The 20,625-nt window shown below is 32.8% G+C and overlaps 1 protein-coding gene across 1 annotated transcript in view; it reads left to right on the top strand.

The window, feature by feature from the left end:
- LOC145246655 (neuronal acetylcholine receptor subunit alpha-10-like) overlaps positions 1-20,625 on the top strand; it is a 1,821,427-nt gene that overhangs the window by 290,529 nt on the left and 1,510,273 nt on the right. The window lies entirely within an intron of this gene.

Raw genomic sequence — 20,625 nt, 5'->3', positions numbered from 1 at the left:
TCTAATGATGATTACAATGTTTTAGTGTTGCAATATCAATTTATTTGTAGAAAATATTGTTGGATGCAATGTGTTTTTTTTATATCTTTGCGTGATTATATGTCCATGATACATATATAAAATTATTAATTAGCGTACTTTTCAAGAAGTATAACTTCGCGAACAAATTTACACTCAAGTCCCATGCACAAAATTTATTTCTCAGAACTACCCGCCTGTGAACATTGTTCCTCTTGACTGCTTCCTGCCTGAAAACAGCGTAGTGACCTTTAACGTCAATTTAAAAACATTCTTGTGGAGCCGATTAATGATAACTACACTAGGACCTTAAAATCATAAACACGTATTCTTGAGTACTCTTCGGGCTTTGATAAGTGATAACTTCTAAGTTGGTTGTTTTTGTTTTACGGCATATCAACCCTTTTCGGTTTATTTAATTCCGAATCCAAAGATTTTGAAGAAAATTTTTTTAGTAAAATATATTTGTTTTCAAGTCGGTTTCTAGTTAACCCATAGTCGGGACCCTAGCAGGTACTACCACTCCGGGTCAGAGTGGACCTGAGTGCAATGGCAATTACAGGGTGGCTCCACACTCCCCAAAACCCGCAAGATGAGGCCTCACCACTGGATATAGTTTAAGGTCATATCCAGGACCGATAACTTCGAAGTTATAAAGGCTATTACAATAAACTTTAATTTTATTTTATACTCTTATGTAAATAGTAAGAAATAAATGTATTTTCTATGTAAAAGCAATGGAAAAGATCCGCGTGTCACACATTTTCTTTTGCATAGTATCGTAAAACATGGACCTAACAAATCGTTTGCATAGTTCTATATCCTATTGTTCATTATATTAACGATATTAATATTATATTTTATTGTATGCTAAAATATTAACACAAATATTCATTTAAAAAAAATAACTATTTGAATTAACTTTACAATTTATTTCACCACTCTTTAAGGAACTACATAAATAACATATATACAATCTTACTGTAATTTTAAGTATTTTATTGATATAATACATAATTTACTAAGAGTTTTTAATGTATATTTTTAAAGAAAACATTCAAATTATTAAAGTATTACATTTACTAGCTGGACGCCTGACGTTGCCCCGTCGTAAAAGAAGCATAAATGTGATATTTTAATTCATGCAGATTGCGTATATATTATTATAGAATCAATCCCTTATTGAATATTATATACTACGAAGAATAATTTGTCCGGTGGACTAAATCGCAAAAAAAATGTGTTTTAATACAACTGATTATAATGTCGTTCATCAAATTATGTTAGTGTTTGCCTACAATACCACGTCAGCTGACATTCGGGTTTGGCGGTCTTAAAAGTAATGTTGTTACCTTTTTAGATATAAAAAAAGAAGAATTCTTGCGGGAGAATATTTTACGCTACATTAATCAAGGTTACGATGGTGTGACATAAAATATTTCTGTGTAAAAATTATTTTTATGTATAAGAAGAAAAAGACTATTGTTAAGATCGTATATTTTCGATTTTCGATACATATTGGATTAATTCTTGTACAAATCATGTCTAAAAACACTGTCAGAAGCATAGATTACCTTTGTGTTAAATTAGCAAAGAATAGCCCCAGCTGTTTTGGAACATATGAGGAATAATCTCACATACACAATGTGTTTTTATGTAATAAAGAGATAGATGATGCCTCTGTTAAGTCTGGAAAGACAAAGGATAGCCCCTGTAGGAGCAGCTGCGCGTGTAATTGTGTGACGTTTATAGCGCAATCTCTAACCACATCTCTTCTAAATCGTTCTGTTATTATAAATCGATCGTCTTGTGTACTATATGATGCATACTTATTTTGTGTTCTAATGATAAACCCCTGTCAGAGATAACCTGCAGGGTGTCACTTTAATGTCGCTGTTCATGCGCCCCTCATTTCAAATGAATTAACTAACAACTAAATGATTAGCCAAGAAAACATTTCTCCTAAGTCAAGTAACTTAAAAATAAAACATTTAAGCGAAACTCTCAGCGAACGTCTCCATACATATGTCGACTATAAATAAAGTTAAAATAAGAGATCAGTAAAAAATATTCCTCGGGTGTATAAATATTAAATCTCTTATTGAAAATGTCAGTGAACTAACAGGAACGTTCTTAATTATTTAACTATAGCTTTTTGAAATTTAAAACGATAACTAACAGCTTTTAAATAGAGTATGTTATGCAAACAGATTAATCAACTTCAAAATGAGACCATGTCCAAAACCTAAATACAATCAATTTTCAAAATACAAATATATAACTTCAAATTGAGATATTTTAATGTTATTTACCAATTATTGTTTCAATTAATTAACTAATGTTTATGGAAATCAACTGTTCCCCTTCAATTTATATATATATATATATATATATATATATATATATATATATATATATATATATAGAGTAGAAACCCGTGAAACGGAATTAAAAATTAGTAAAAAAAAATGCAGTACAATATAAGGCACATGTATATAATAAAATAATAATAAATAACAAGGTAAGGCGGGGCAAATACCGTAACCAGGGATCGAAAACCTATCGTATTCCACATTGTAACGTGAAATAAACGTATCCTATGGTAACCGTATCCCGGGGTTCTCATATATAAGTTTCGTGGTTAAATTTTTAATTGCTCTAGTCTTATATATTGCTCTATTCTTTAATATTGAGCTTTTACTTTTTGGCTAGGATCTCCTTGAAAGTATTACTTTAAGTAATATCTATCAGGATTTTTCATCTGAATCCTATTAGTGTCGTATCTCGCTTATATATATATATATATATATATATATATATATATATATATATAGTGATGATCATATTTATTGGCACGGTAAAATAAAAGTTAAATTTTGTCTAATAAATTCTAAAAAAGGGATTAAATTAAAGAAAATAACAAAGTATATTATGTATTTTTAACTGGCCTTTCCGATGCTGCAATCGGATTTTAGAAAAAATTAATAACAAAGGAACAACAAACATAATTGCAAAAAACCCTTGTTCAAAATTATTGGCACGGCTTTGTTTTTCTTTTAGTATCAGTATAATATCAATCAATTTCCGGTTTACGTGCTTTCTGAACTTTTTATAGCCATATTATGCTTGTTTAACGCTAATTCAGTGAATAATTTTTTTCATATAATTTTTAGATAGCGATTTATTTAAACTATTATAAGTGACTAAATTATAATTTTCAATCGCCATGGTTAAAACTAAGGAACACAGCGAAGACGTCAGGAAGCTTGTTGTAGCATGCCATACCAATGGGGAGGGCTATGATAAGATTTCAAAGAAGCTAAACCTTCCCAAATCCACTGTTAGAGCCATAATAAACAAGTTCAAATCGCAAAGCCACGTTATGAGTTTAGAGGGTAGAGGGAGAAAAAGGATTCTTTCCCCAAGAGATGAACGGAAAATTGTTCGACAAGTAAAACAAAACCCAAGGATCTCTGTTGGGGAGATTGTTGATGAACAGAGCACCTCTGGAGTGAATGTATCTCGACATACAGTTGGTAGAGTTTTGAAGAGAGCTGGTTTAAAAGCATGTCGTCCGAGAAAGACTCCCTTATTGAAGCCTATGCACCTGAAAGCAAGGCTAGCCTTTGCAAAACGTCATATTGATAAAGATGTTGCATTCTGGAAACGTGTTCTATGGACTGATGAAACGAAAATAGAGTTATTTGGCCATAATAAAGTGTCTTATATTTACAGAAAATCTGGCGAAGCTTTCCTGCCTAAGAACACCATACCCACAGTGAAGCACGGTGGAGGCAGTTTGATGTTTTGGGGATCCTTTGTTGCCTCTGGACCAGGGCGACTTGTTAAGGTCACAGGTAGCATAAAAAAGGAAGATTATGTTAAAATATTGGATGAAAACCTGAAAGACTCTGCTAAAGAGCTCTCACTTGGTCGTCGTTGGTGGTTCATGCAAGATAATGACCCAAAGCATTCGGCTAAACTGACTAAGAAATGGCTTGAGGACAATCATATTAATGTTTTGGAGTGGCCATCACAAAGCCCAGACCTTAATCCAATTGAAAATTTATGGAGAACATTAAAATTGAGGGTAATGCAAAGGAAGCCTAAGAATCTTATTCAATTGGAGGATTATTGTCAGGAAGAGTGGGCTAAAATTACTACTGAAGAGTGCAACAACTTGGTTGTAAACTATGAAAAGCGACTGAAGAAGGTAATCAAGGCCAAAGGCTATACAATTGATTATTAAATAAATCGTGCCAATAACGTGCATCCAGGAGATAAGCGCCCGCGTGTTTGCGTGTTGTGTGGGTACGTGGGAGAGACGGACGAGGGGGAAAAGACTTACCTCGAGACCAGCTAAGCGTTACCGACCAAAAATAGAAAAGAAGGACCAAGATGGCGACCGCCGTCTTTTGTAAAGTATGATGTCTCGCAAAGTCACACGAATTCTCGGAATATGCAAATTTAGCCGGCCTAGAACGACGATAAAAGCGGGTGAGGGGAAAGACGTGGGGAGTGACGATTGAGTTGGCTGGGGAATCGTGTGGCTGTTGCTTCTTGTGCCGTGTTGAGGATATCTTACCGTGTTAAAGAGAGAGTCGGGCGCCATCTTGAATTTTTCCTTACATTTTTTTTCTTACAATTTTGAACAAGGGTTTTTTGCAATTATGTTTGTTGTTCCTTTGTTATTTATTTTTTCTAAAATCCGATTGCTGCATCGGAAAGGCCAGTTAAAAATACATAATATACTTAGTTATTTTCTTTAATGTAATCCCTTTTTTAGAATTTATTAGACAAAATTTAACTTTTATTTTACCGTGCCAATAAATATGATCATCACTGTATATATATATATATATATATATATATATATATATATATATATATATATATATATATATATATATATATATATATATATATATATATATAAAAGATGATCTCCGAGGCAATTAATATTTCCCCTGAGACTTGAACTAACTTCGTACCTGGAATACGATACATACTATTTTTTTACACAGGGTCACGATATATTAAGGGTTTATTTGTGTACAGTAGTCATTCGGACGGTATCTTAGTAAACATTGCTGGTTAACATTACAAGGGCGTTTTAATAAGACCTTCCCTCCGTTATTTACTTAGATAATAAAAAAAATATTTAATAAACTTCCTAGGAATGTTTATATCATTTAATATATTTTTGAATAAAAACAAAGTAATAAAGATGACATTTATTATTATTATTATTATTATTATTATTATTATGTTAATTCCCAATTTGAAGTTGCTTATTTCTCATTTTGCAGTTTATTAATCACTTTGGAGTTTATCAATCCATTTTGGAGTTTATCAATCCATTTTGGAGTTCATCAATCCATTTTGGAGTACATCAATTCATTTTGGAGCTTATCAATCTATTTGCTGTTTATCAATTTATTTTGGAGTTAATTAATCTATTTTGGAGTTTATCGATATATTTGGAGTTTATTAATCCAGTTTGGCGGTTATTATTATACTTTCGGAGTTTAGTATTATACTTTCGGAGTTTAGTATTATACTTTTGAAATTTTTAATATAGTTTAAATGCAATAATCTCTAATTATTCCCGCTAATAAAATAGTTTAACACAATACTTTTCTAATACTTCCTCCCAAAGCAAACTTGCCTTTTTATTGATGTGATTCCCTTTCTTTTATACTTTTAATGCGTGTTCTTCGAAATATTCGAGCTGAGAGCGTTCTTACTTTCCATATGAGGCAAATTTAATTCCTAGAAATCCATTAGAAAAGACCGTCGAGAAAAAGAAAGTATATTCTAGTGATTTTTCTTTGTAATTTTTTCATTCACCAAGTTGAGTATACATTAACAGCTTTTGGCTCACATCCTTTTGACAGTCAATTCAGACAGCTGATAAAAAAGTCCGCGGATAAGACCAGAGGAAGATTTGATTTCCTATCTTGGACATCTACTCTGGTTCATAGTTGAGTCCTCTCATTTAGTACCTACTGATCCGCGCTCACTTAACTCTTTGCAAGATAATCAGCTTTTATTAAGAAGACAGTCGTCGCATGTCTGGCTTCTTCAAATTTCTTTTGCCATTTGAGGGTGAGTGTCAGTTTCACGCATCTTATCTTTCTCTCTCTCTCTCTCTCTCTGTCTCTTATCACTCTGCTGCATTTTTTTCTGATGCACACATCGTGGATCTGCTCAACTTTCATCCGAGGATTAGAAAAGGAAAATCATTCCATTTTAAGGTGTCACGTTTTCAACAAATATTCGCGCTTAATCTTAGCTTCAGTAAAGATCTCATTTGAAAGTTCCATAGTAAACATCTATATCATATTTATCTTCCTCTGTCTACCCATTTAATTTTTTCTAATAAACTCCTGTGCCGATCCCAGTGAAATTTTGTATAAGCATGTATCATAAGTTGCAGCGAACAAAGTATTATCATATCCGTTTGGCGCACAGTTGAGGATAAATACGGATTAGTATTTAATACAGAAATGAGCACAAATTTAACCGCATTCAACCATCAATTAAGCATAACGTATTTATCTCAAGTTAACGCGCTAAAAGTGTTGGCCGTTTATAACGTGCTATACAATAGAACTGAAACGTTATCAGATTTCTAAAACTGGAATTATAAACTGATCGACTATTTTGCTAATATGGTCTGAATAAATACTGAGAAATCATGAAAATCGCCCCAGACAATGTCTGAAACCACTTGATAAGAAGAGCAACCAAATACGAAAGAGAGTTTGCGTAAGCACACAAGATTCTTCCTGGAATTTTCTTGGTTGGTTGTTTTTGTTTTACGGCAAATCAACACTTTTTAGGGGATTTAATGTTGAATACAGTGATTCGGATGAACAGGTTTTAATAGAATATAATTGGTTTTTTTTGCAATTCGGTTTCTATTTAACCCATAGTTGGGACCCTAACAGGTACTGCCACTCTGGGTCAGAATGGACGTGAGAGCAATGGCAATTAAGGGGTGGCTCCACACTCCCCAAAGCTCGCAAGCTTGGGCTTCACCAGCGGATATAGTTTAAGGTCATATCCAGGACTGCCTTGAATTAGACATGAAAAGGCAAAGCAACAAGTCTGAAGAAAACAGTCAACAGAGAGTTTTATAACCTTGAAGATTTTGAAAAGAGGATACTGGAATAGGGGCCTGGATAATGAGGTATCAAGACAGCAAATTAATGGATGTCACTAAACCGAATCAAATTGGCTGGATCAAAAGAAACAAGAAAAATATCAAACAATTCTGAAGAACAGATTGCATATTAGTATTTATGAAAATGACACAAAGACTAGCAATATGACGAATTTGTAAAAGAAGATGAGGAGGAAAACAAGAATAGAGTCAATCATATTACAGATACAGGTGTACATCTTATCAAGAATCTCTTAGAGAGGAGCGCTTCATCTGCCCAAATTTGACGACAGTACTATCTATGTAGTTTTGTAGATTTGTAAAAGTTAAACCATGATTTAAAATGTGATTAAGATAGATTTAAAATTTGAAAATGTGAAAAATGATATGCTCATTTTTGTGGGCCATTTTCTTATAGAATATGTATCTTAATTTTACATAACAATTCAAACTAAGGTAGGCTGCATTAGTGTAATTATCCGTTTTATATTTGCTTTAATAAATTAAAGAATATTTTATAACATTTCAATATACAAATCGATTTCAAATTTATCCTGTTATAGATTTTTTGAATATTACTGATATATGCATTAGTCACAAGCCTACGTTTACAGAAATGAGTGAAAAAAAATCAAAATGACATCAAAGTTCAATGTTTTATTTAAAATTGTATCAAAACCTATTCCATTTAAATTTCGAGCACATTAGTTAAGTGAAATCTTACGTTTTAACGAAATCAATTATAATATAGTGTCCGTTTATATTTCGTATTTCGAACATAATAGAGAATTAAGTTAATAAACGATTTTCCATTTACATTTTTAAACAGTCACTAAAACACACGACAATTCCAAATGAAACAATTAGTGACTTATATATAAATATATAAATAAACTTAGGACATAAGAGCAAGACATCTCGATTCAAAAACGACAAAAAAGACTCGTAGGAAACGGAAATTATCGGCGAACGAAACTTCTGTTTGGTAAATTTAGTGTTAATGATAGAAGAAGAATACTTTTTTTAAAAATAAATTAGCATGACTTTAGAAGTTAAATGAGTTAGACATTTATTCTGGTATGACTTTTACAAGTATTTTTGGTAAAAGTATTGCACACAGAAACGCGCGCACACATAAACACACACACACACACACATATATATATATATATACAGAGGAAGAGTGAGTGCTGAGGAAAGTATAAAATCTAATTGAATTGCCCTTTTTGTAATTATTTCAAACAATGGAATGGAATTTTATTATGTATATAAAACGCTTACAAACACACCACTTATATATATATATATATATATATATATATTAAGCCCCTCATATATATACACATATATATATATACATATAAATACATGCACATGCATATATATGGACATATATATATATATAAGAAAAGTATTAAATAAAACATGTTAAAACACACTTTGTTAAAAACATATTTCATTGTAAAAAGGAAGCACAAAATAAGTGGATAGCCCTAATTCTTATATATATATATATATATATATATATATATATATATATATATTAGACCTCTTCAAAATTGACCATTTTCTTCAAACATATGGAAACTGCTATTATTCCCATTCTCCAAGGTCTAAATTAGCTAAATATACCAGATATTGTGATCTTGGACCTTAGCTATGCCTGCCTCAAGAGCCATGTAATTTTATTTTTGACGTTTTTCAAAAACGCTGCAAAATTTGGGATATTATGTCCTTATTTTCATTGTAGCTTTCCAGAGGTTGATGCTATAGCATTGAAAGTTGTACCAAATGAAAGCTAATAAAATTTTCTTGCATATGGTAGTAAGCACAATATAACACATTAACACCTGTGTAAATTGTAACTAATTTTATTGCACAAACAGCTGGGACAGTACAAAAAAATCAGTTAGGTAGTATGAAAGCACTGCACTGACAGATATATTGCATAAGAAACTGTCAGATAGGATGTTACTAATACATGTATTATCACTTGTTCAATGTGGCTTTTTTGAAACTGTCAATTTTTTTCCTGTGATACTCCACAACTTGTAGTAAGCAGCTTCTTTGCTCTGGGTCACTTGTGATCTGAGTTGCAAAGTCACTCATTAGTTTCACACCTCTCTCAGCCACATCATTGGTCACTTTCACTGACCTCACAAACTTCTGTGCATTCCTGTAGCTGTCATTGTCTTCCCAGGTGTCAGCAGGAGTAGTGAGCCAGTCACATTTCACTCGAAGAGCATCAAACAGAAAGTGAGACTCTTGCCCTACCAGGCCTGTGAGAACTGCAGCTGCATTGATGACAGGAAACACTGGCTTGCCTTTCCTGTAACTCTCAGGTTTCTCTGTTTCTGACAGCTTGACTGCGAGAACATCCCGTAGAAGTTTTCCATCCCAGTGTAGTGTGCAGTATCTGGCGGACTTTCCTTGAAGTTATTCATGTAACTTTGGCACAAGTTATGACGATTGTTTATCCTATTTCGTCTTGTAGTAGAGGCTGATATGACAAAGCCATCAAGATCTGCGCATCCTGCCTTCAACACTGCAGACACCATGGCTGTAGTCTGGTTGTCAGAGAGTGACAACCGATCTGCAGTGCTACAAATCTCTTCACTTGTCATAACTGAGTGTGGAAAGTGTAAGGTTATCGTACTTGGTTTTGATGAAGAGCTTGGTGTTGTCTCAGTGTATTCTGAACCCTCACTAGTACCAGAGCTTGACTGTTCTCTGGGTCTTCATCACTTGAAATTTTCCCAACTTCTGCTGCTGCAGCATTCACTGATGATAACATTATCTCTTCTCTTTCGTCTCGGGAGCTTTTCTCTCTATATTCTCAAACACCTTATCATTACCTGACATGTGTACCAGGCCAGTGGTCAGTTGGTCCAAGTAGAAATTGACGTCCTCTTCCTTGGTCTCATTTACGAGCAGCCTGTTGCTTATTATCTCCTCCACAACATCCTTTGATCCAATATAAAATAACTTGTCTAAGTCCTTTCTCTGGTTTGTTATTTCTTCCCTTGTTTTTAAAATTGTTCCTGTACTTTTCATGGAGGATCATGAAACGGTCGACTGCGTTTGGTCTAGTTAGTGTTTTAATTCTTGCCATATTCCAGAATGGCAAAACGACATCCACTGTATCATGGGCTAAAGACCTGTTGTCACTGTTGGGATTATCATTCCTCAAATGCAGGAAATACTGGAACACCTGGCGATTAGTAGGAAGTTGAGAGCCCCTGATGCTGGAGCTAAGTTGCCCAATGAGATACACATCACTGAATGACCTTGTGCCACCTTTCTTCTCTTTTCAGTTGGTTCATCCCGTTCGCTTGTATCGCTGACCACTTTCCCAGAGCGTAGTTGTCTTCCAGATGCCATGTTGTCAGCAGTTCACAAATCTTAACAAATCAGCTTTAACTTACAATCTGAAATGAAGGGATAAAACATACTTAGTGATAATAAATTATATACATGCATTAAGAGTAACATTTTTGAGATAAAGTCATGTATTATATGATGGCATCCTTTCCAAGCATAAAAAAATATATATTTGTGCATTAAAATTAATTAAAATTTACACAGGTGTTCATGTGTTTACTACCATATGCAAGAAAATTTTATTAGCTTTCATTTGGTACAACTTTCAATGCTATAGCATCAACCTCTGGAAAGCTACAATGAAAATAAGGACATAATATCCCAAATTTTGCAGTGTTTTTGAAAAACGTCAAAAATAAAATTACATGGCTCTTGAGGCAGGTATAGCCAAGGTCCAAGATCATAATAACTGGTATATTTAGCTAATTTAGACCTTGGAGAATGGGAAAAATAGCAGTTTCTATATGTTTGAAGAAAAAGATCAATTGTGAAGAGGTCTAATATATATATATATATATATATATATATATATATATATGAGGGGTAATGGAAAGCCCAACAAAATGTTTTTGAAGCTTGCATACATTATCAAAAAGTGGGAAAATGACAATATAAACCAATGTATTAATAATAATAAAATTATTCATTTATTCAATAAGAATGATATATCAATTAGGAGTGTCGAGTGAGTAAGAACTTTTTATACCAACGTATTTTCAAGCCGATTGCTTCTAATCTTCTTCTAATTCACTTATTCTAAATTCTCCCCGAGAATTCAGTAACGCATACTGTACACATATATGAAATCCAACATGTCAGATATGCTATACACCTTCCTTCACTATATAACAAAAGCTGTAATACTCCTATATCACAGATATCAATTTCTGTCTCCCACTACCAAGCAGTCTCAATATCTTATCTCTCACAGCACAATTACTTCGCTCCAATGAAAGTATCGCTAGATTTCCTGTCACCATTATATTATCTTATGTACGATCTTCTATCTGATGAGAAGCTTAACGCTTCGAAATACCATGGTATAATGAGTTCTTGGTTATCTTACACTCCTAACTGCCCCATCACCTTTATAGAATAAATTAATAAATATATATAAATTCGTATATATTTTTATATTGTCATTTTCTTGCTTGTACCCCTCTCTCTATATATATATATATATATATATATATATATATATATATATATATCAGGTCATGTCTCATGCTACTGGTACCATGTAACTCACTACTACCTGCCTCATGGTCGGGTCACCGGCAACTAAACTGGTTCCCCACCAGACTTGTTTGGTGAAGAGGGTGGCTAGTCTCCCTGAAGGATTAAAAACAAGCCCTTCCAAAGAGCGAATGAACTCCTTTTCAGGATCAACAGCCAACTAGCCCCGTGTGTGTTTGTGTGTATGTATGTGTGTTGGGGTGGAGAGCGCTCCCGTAAGCCCTGGTGAAGGAACCTTTCTCGGAGAAGCAAACATCTGATTTCAAAAAAATATAAAGCGGGAGACCAGTGCCCGCATTGAGCTGGTCTACAGTTTAACTTGTTGCTGGCTATCTTGCTCTTACTTGTTGCTGGATCTCAACATTTTGAACCAAGAGAGAGACTTAGCTGTCGTACAAAGCTAAGACTCTGTAACATCATTTGTGGCATTTGTCTATAAAAATGGTCCTGTGGCGATGGAAAAGTTGTGATGTGTGGAGGCTTGAAATGCTGCAAGCATGTAATAATTGATCTCTATGACCGTCTTCAGTGTCATGACTGCTTGAGCGTGTGAATACACCGATAGGGCTAAAAAAATGAAATCATTTTTGGGCTCATGGACTTTAAGTGTCTGAGGGAGTTGTGCTCATCTGACAAGACGTTGCAATCATCATTTATATATATATATATATATATATATATATATATATATATATATATATATGTATATAAGCTCAAGTGTTTTAACGATTTTAAATGATGTTAATCGACTTTGTCAATAAATTAACTTAATGCAATCTTTTAATGCATCACTCGCCTAAGTACGACTCATGGAAGTCGAAAACGTTCCTGACCATGAAAAAAAATATTTTTACACTCGATCAGAACGTGTGAACATTGGCCCACAAAATGGTAAAAAATGGATCGCATGAAGAACTAACACGAATTACACCTTCTATTCAATGATATATATATATGTGTGTGTGTGTATGTGTGTGTGTGTGTGTGTGTGTGTGTGTGTGTGTGTGTGTGTGTGTGTGTGTGTGTGTACTATTGAAATTGACAGAATAAATATATCATTCTAACTCGGAATGTTTAGTCATTTATAACTGCTTTAAAGTTTCACCGCGCTCTCATTTTTCAACCAAATTCCAAACACTTACATACAATTTATCTTCTCAGCTATATTGTAAAAAAAAAATCAGCTTTCGTTCAGTAAAACAAAAGTCATGATGAATTTTTCTGGTGTTCAAAATCGTAACAATTTGTAAGGAGGCGAACGACGCATTTTATGACTGGTTTCAATGACAACTACGTCGGTTGCTAATAATTGACTGCTGTCGCGGAAATAGAAATAACAATTAAACAAAGAGAATGAAAGCATAAAGAAAGATAATTAGGGGATTTTATTGAAAGCCGACGAGTAACCTACATTGTTATTACATACGTGTCTATTGTGGCAAAAAAAGACGGAAATTAAAGACAGAACAAGTAAATTTACTGGAAGCCTAGGGTAATCAGGGATTACAATAAAAAAAAATGCAAGCATGAAAAGTGATATGGTTAAGCTTAAACATTTAAAAGTAAAGGACTAGTTGCCTTCTCTCTATCTATGTGTCTACTGTATGTATCTATCCATCTTTATATATACATATATATATATATATATATATATATATATATATATATATATATTTATATGCACTAATAGTGTAAACCGCTTTATTGGAAATCAACTTAGTTTTTATTTAGAAATTAAAATAAATTCTGGAAAAGTTTAAGTTTCTACACAGAATCATAAAAATAAGCCCTTTATCAAGAACTTTAGTGAAATTTCCAAATATATTTTTTTAAATTATGGTCATTTTTCTATTTTTATGGAATTTAGCTGTCTATCGATTCATGGTAAGTACTTGGAAATGTATATTTTAGATAATAAACCTATATTCTCACTATATACTTCTACTTTAATGAAACCAAGAATATAAGAACGAATAATATTAACAAAAATAGAAAGAAAGACGAAAGTATTATTGTGTTAAAGGACCGTATTAAGTTAACATAACTTTTATATTTTTAAATGACATTGAACAATATGTTGCAACGAATGACGCCAATTGGCAGGTTTGAGGTTTCCATTGCCCCCTCCCTACCTCAAAGGACATTAATCGACGAGAGTTGAACGCCTTCTGCACAAAACTTCATCTTCAAAATTAATCAGAGCCTTTCAATGAGGTTGGGATATGGAGAACAAAATGGCCATGTCATGCGCTTATGTCTACTGATTCATAAATATACAAGAAAGGTTGTCGTAACCTCGGCTGAATGTGATCGAGGAGTGTTGTACATGAAGATCATTCGGCGGCGACGCGAAAATGTGAGGTCATCAAGCCATGGCGATATGCTCATTTAAAAATGCAATATGAGATTGGCTTCTCAGTTTGACACGTTCTGGCACTCAAAATGTTCTAATAAGTTAATCGCAGATTATTTCAGAAGAAACATGACACCTCCAACGCCCTAGTAGCGATGGATCAATATGGGGTAGGATCTCAAAGAAAACTTCAAAATTCATCCAGTCCAACAAGTATTGCTCTCGCTTTATCGGTGTGAAAGACATTTTGGAAGTTTGTTTTAATTTATTTTGGGGATCAATGCCTACGATTTTCTTTATGAATCTTGATTAAAAAGGGCCTCACGACGAGTTTGATATTCCTAGCAATGTCATTGAACGCATTATATCATGTCTGTCTAGACAACAAGTTATTACTGCCTTCATATACCACAGCGCTGATGCTACATGGCTGCTTGATAATTGTCGATTTTTTTCTTATATAGCGAGAAGCTTTTCCTTTTCGTGTTTTTTCCCTTTGTCTGGTGGTAAGATTGCCTATGAATGATTATAATGTTTTCGACCTTCCCAAGCTCTTTGGTCAGATTTACGATAGATTAACTTTTTGCGAGGCTTGCAACAATACTTTTCTTTTTAGTAGACTAAATCCTCCTTTTATGGACATTTAAGTAACCTGTAATAATGGGATGGACAGTTAAAATTATATAACAGAAAACTGTCAATAACTTAAAAAATATATTTTGTAATTTAACAAGATTATAGAAATAGTAGACACACACACAAACTCACACATACATACATACATATATATATATATATATATAAAATTAAAAGGTAAAGTGACAAATTACACGAGAACTTAATTACATTATTCAGCCAATAATCAAAGAAACATTTAATAAATTAATTCCAAAATAAAATTGTCAACAATTAAGCAAAATAACTTACTTATATATTCCGATAAAATTAAATCATAAAATATAAATAAAACAGGAAAGATTAAGTCTGAAGACTAAAGAAATGTGTAAGAGATGGAAAAAGAAGAATAAGAAAGTTACAAAGTGAATGACCTCCAATACTTGGAAGGTAGTCCATCGGTAAGTATGCGTACTCCAAGTAATTATGGGTACCCCAAGTACTAATAGGTGCTCCAGGATAAAATGGAACAGAGTTTAATATCTAGGGTACACGCATGCAGAATCGTCTTGGGGAAATATTTCAATGTCCCTAATGAGTTTTGAGATGCACCGAAAGAGTAATCTGATAGACTACACTTCATAGCCATTTCATTGAATATATATTGACAAGAAAAATATTTTCATTTCTATCCTCTTTTTCGTCATAAAATTGTTCTGGCCATTCAGGAAAAAATTTAAATGTTTTATCTTCAGTAACTTTATTAATTTTAGAATGGGAGAAAAAATAAACGCGCAAAACGAAAATGGCCATTGCAAGAACGAATATTAATAGCATTGTAGAATGGATATTAATATTCTGAGCGTATTAATATAATAAAATGCAAATGTGATACTGAAGTAGAATATATATCATCCCAAAATTAATATCCTTACTTATCAAAGAAAGATAAATAATAGTAGATATTCCACTGTAGATCTGCGGAAAAATTGAATAGTAATCTAATCCTAGCAGAAACACGCAGGAATCTATCTATTTTATTTTAACAGTTTTACAGTATTGTTATACTATTTATACAATGATATTGCTTTTAAAATAATAGATATTTGTTCAGATTAATAGGATTAATTTTAAATGACTTTTCCCCGTACAAGTAAGTGACATCGTAAACTAAAGAGGTGTATTTTTACTTTTTTTTTATTATCATCGCTATTTTAATCTTTTTAGAATAATGAGCATCTTATCGTGAGAATTTTCAACTAAGTTTTTATTTAGATGAATAAACCAAATGTCACTGTGACTTATTTGTTTTAATGGTGCAGTTTTACTTGGCAAGACAACACTATATTTTTTATCAGTTCATTTTAACATGTGAAAAAAAAACAGCGGGTTATATCTTTGTTATATCAGGAACATTGCTCATTTGAGATAATTAAATAACAATGTTTCAGAGATTTTGCTGGATATGTGTTCTCTTACAGAACAAGGCTATAAGAAAAACAGCAGCAACATCTCCCGGATATTCCACGGTGATTTCCATATAAATCTGTATAGATAACTCGTAATAATAATTTTCTTTCTGATATAACAAGTGCCTGCCAACGTTAATACTCCGAAGAAGACACAATTCTTCTTTTGTAATATAATAGGCATAATAAACTAAATACTCATTAATTAATAAAATAAACATATTAATATTTATTTAAAATTGTGACAAACAAATATTTTCGGCTCTCTTTTCCAGAAATTGAAATCAACAAAAAAATGTGTCTTTTCAAAATTAAAATTTGTTTTAATTGACGTAATTTATTTTAACTAGTAGGAGTTATTTTCCTTGACATCCTTCTTTAAATCACCATTTTGCTGATCGGACGAGGTCGTTGTTACACATGCATAAATAGTGATAACGTATTATAAGCATTATATACGTAAGCGTGTTTTTAATCGAAAAAAACCTTAGGTATAAAAAAGTTTTGTGAGGTAAACTTTGTTTTTTTAGGTATAAAACAAATTGAGAAGAATAATTTGGAGGGATGAGTATTATAATAAACATAAAACTTTTGCAAGTGAAAATAATTTCAAAAATGCAAAAAAAAAAAAATATTCTAGAAATTATGAAAATATAATGAAACTAGAAAAATACAACACCCAGAAGAGAGATTAAAAAATATCCAAGAATAGAACAGTTTTCCAACCCATATGTTTCTTTAGAAATATTAAAATAAAGATATAATGCGACTCAACTTAAAGTCTAGAATCCTCATTCTAACGTTCATCAAAATCCATTACATAATTTTAATTCTGAAAAACTTATAAAACCTCAATTGTGCACAAAACCATGAACCAAATGCAAAATAACAGTAGGATAAACATTACTGTCTACGAAAATATAACCTCTGTCCCATCGCCGCAATTTGGCATCCCTGTGTCTGTTTTACAAGTACTTTAATCAAATATGCGCCGAAGAAATTGGAACACTTGTTCCCCCTTAAAGTAAATGCCTCGGACTTACTCGACAAGCAGCGCATTCAAACCTCTCCACTATAGAAGTTCTTAGATACCGAAAAACTTTTTACACTAATAACGGGCATAACTTTAAAATGTAATATCGAACAGAGATCTTGTAAGTAAACACATTACATAGTGCCCTTGTATACATGGCTCCTCACAGTTTCCTTTTTAATAAAAAAAACTTTTTTTAGAAGAGACAAATGTTCGATTTTTAGGAAGAAATACATAAAATAAACTAACATTGTACAACGATTGAAGATAAATACGTGTTTATAAACACAATGGAAGTTCATAGTTTAATGCCAAATAATGTAGCCAGATAAAGCATTGTAATAATTTAGAAGAATATAAAATAGAGAAAAGTAAAAAAAAAAAAAAAAAAAAAACCCTGTACACGTTTTTAGATTGTTCACTTTCAATTAGCAATTACCATAAAGGACTGTTAAAAAAGGTTTATCTTCTGTTATTTTCGAATGATCTGTCAAGCTCATGAAGGACACCTTTTATAATATAAATCTCACCTGTCTTGTTAAATGTATGTCTGTATGTCTGCCTAAAATTTTCGACAGAGCGAAGGATTTTCTTGGACGACAAATATCGAATAATTGGTCAAAAACATTAATTCATTTACCTTAGACTGGCAGTTTTCTACAAGGTGGAGGCAAATTTTTTTTTTTTTTTGCGAGCCATTTTGCAAGTCATCGTATCGGTTGTGATTGACTTTGTCTAATTTGTACGTTCGAACTTCCGGTCGCTTCATGAATTAGAAGTAAGAAGTTAGATTGTCTTTCTTTCTTTTCCGCCTTCGCGTCACGGGTTCGAGCTTGCCTGCCTACTACTAACTTTTTTTTAATTTTGATCAACACATACTATCAAACACCCGGGCAACCTGGTTAGTTTTATATAAATCTCAATCTTCCTTCCATCTTCCTCTCTCTCCCCCCCTCTCTCTCTCTCTCTCTCTCTGATATATATATATATATATATATATATATATATATATATATATATATAGGGTGAGTCCCGGATGACCATGTTTTTAGAACGCCCCTTGCTCTCAAGGAGTAAGGAATAGGGGGTGAAAAATGTAGTTTTTAAACCTGCTTACGAAATATTCGCAGAGATTTTCCCCCTTAAAAATATCCGCACAAATGCATAGGTCCACTCATCATAACAATGTAATTTGCAATTATGTGTATAAAAACGCAGATAGAATTTTTCGCATGGAAGTATTACTAATATGAGAAAAAATAGGTAGCTGTTCTCAGTTGTGTTGACTGCATAATTGATAAAAACAGCCTAGCTCCAATGTCAGCTTGGGGTACTTGAAATCTAGCCACCCTGATTAGGTGTAATTGAATAAAATATTCTGTGTTACCAAGATGCTTCACTACGATTAATATAGTAGATACGCTTGAAGCCTTTAGCCACACTGATGAGTCGTAGATTATGAAACAGCTGTCTATAGGTCACTTTGTTAAAGAAAAGTAAAAGTTAATGGTTAAAGGTCGCGGTCAGAAAGAATGCGAGTAAACACCTCTATAAGCTACGGATCTGTTTTTCTTATTGTTCTTACATATTAATAAAATGGGGAATCATTTCTATTTAAAATCAATTAAGTACTAGATTTATAGCCCGTTGATTTAGTATATAGATGCTTTATGATGGTTGAATATAGTTAAATTTGCCCTCAGTTTAGCATTAAATATTTAGCCTTTTTAATCCTTAATTTGCACTATAAAGATACCATGATGTTTTGTTCAATGCGCCTTATAATAAGAAAGGTCTCTACAAATTGTGAATCAAATCGACGCAGTAGTTTCTGTGTAAAGATGTTAAGCATTGATAAACATACAAACTAAGGGAACTATTGAAGCTACATTAAAACAAAATGGTCATCGAATTTGATCGAATGTAGTGTTTATTTAAATACCGTCAAATTTTCACTTGAAATAATTAATGATATTCATCTCCTATTTAATAAAATAACTGCAAGAATTCCCCTCTGGACCAAAGTATGGTAGGTTTGCAACAACAGATGTCGTATTAAAATGTAATACGTCTAGTCTAATAGCCAACATATTATGTTTTCGAACACAATTTTAAACACATTTAGTCGTGATAATAAAATGTTACATTGCATCCGACGAGCAACGCTATCATAATTGCAACATCTTATTAGGAAGGAGTCCCTAATTTTCTTACTAACTATTAATTCCTAATACTGCTTCTAGATGTCACCGGGACTTATTCTACATTTTTAACAGATATTGTAATTAGCTCAAAGACACATAGAAATGAAATAATCTTTCAGATTTCGATCCATAAATAATAACGGATATCTTGCCATAGTCCGTCCATTCTGATTGGCTGAGCTCTGACAATTCTCATATTCGGAATTCGATTTTTATAAATAAAAAAACAGTTACTAAAATTCAAAATATGGTGTCACTGAGAGACAGGTTTGTCGCACAGCGTCAAGCGTATTTATGTGGGCACATGTTTGCGTACAATAAAAATCACTCTAATACTTTCTTTCACCGGACTGAGCAACAACAACGCGTGACCGGGTACAGCTATTTAAATATAAAATGTAAAAATTTGAACAGTAATCATAGAAAAAAGTTACTAAAATGGAATAGGCTGAAATTATTTTTTTATTTTTTAATAAAGCATTTTGTAGATGTTAATAATAAAAATGGTGCTTATGCACTTATGTTTCCGTGCTTTTTTTTAAATATAGTATTTAAAAGTTTATACAATCGTGTTTTTGTGTGTGCGTGTGTGTGTGTGTTTGTGTGTGTGCGTACGAAACAAATAACTCTATTGTTTGCTTTATCCAAACTGAACCACGGAAACGCGTGGCCCGGTACAGCTAGTGTATAATATAAATTCCAAATATTTAATAGAAACAGCATGACAACATATTACAACGCTCCATAGCATGCATGAGTGAAGAACGGATGTACATAAATCTAGGATAATCGCAGAATCATTAGAAAATGATTTCCAGACCGTAGGGGAATGGGTCCGCAAATATATTGTAACATTTATCGTTAGTAAGACTAAGCCGCTCTCTTTTAACAATTACAAGGCGCCTCTCAAACCACGAATATCGATGACAAAATAACACCCTACCCGAATATTCTTCCTTGAAACTCCTCGGCCTAACATTTTCGGGCAATATGAACTGAAACAAATACATTAAGAACCTTGCGAAAGCTGTTGCAAAAGAAGGTGGGTTCCCTCTATCGTGCGTGAAAACTAATCAGACCTGAGAGCATCCTGCATCTTTACAAGGCCAGCATTTGCTCATGCGTAGAGTATTGTTACAAAATCTGGG

Source organism: Euprymna scolopes, chromosome 24 (genome assembly GCF_053919585.1).
Source record: "Euprymna scolopes isolate OS-2025 chromosome 24, ASM5391958v1, whole genome shotgun sequence".
In the NCBI taxonomy this organism is placed as follows: domain Eukaryota; kingdom Metazoa; phylum Mollusca; class Cephalopoda; order Sepiida; family Sepiolidae; genus Euprymna; species Euprymna scolopes.
This window is presented reverse-complemented; position numbering and strand designations above follow the sequence as displayed.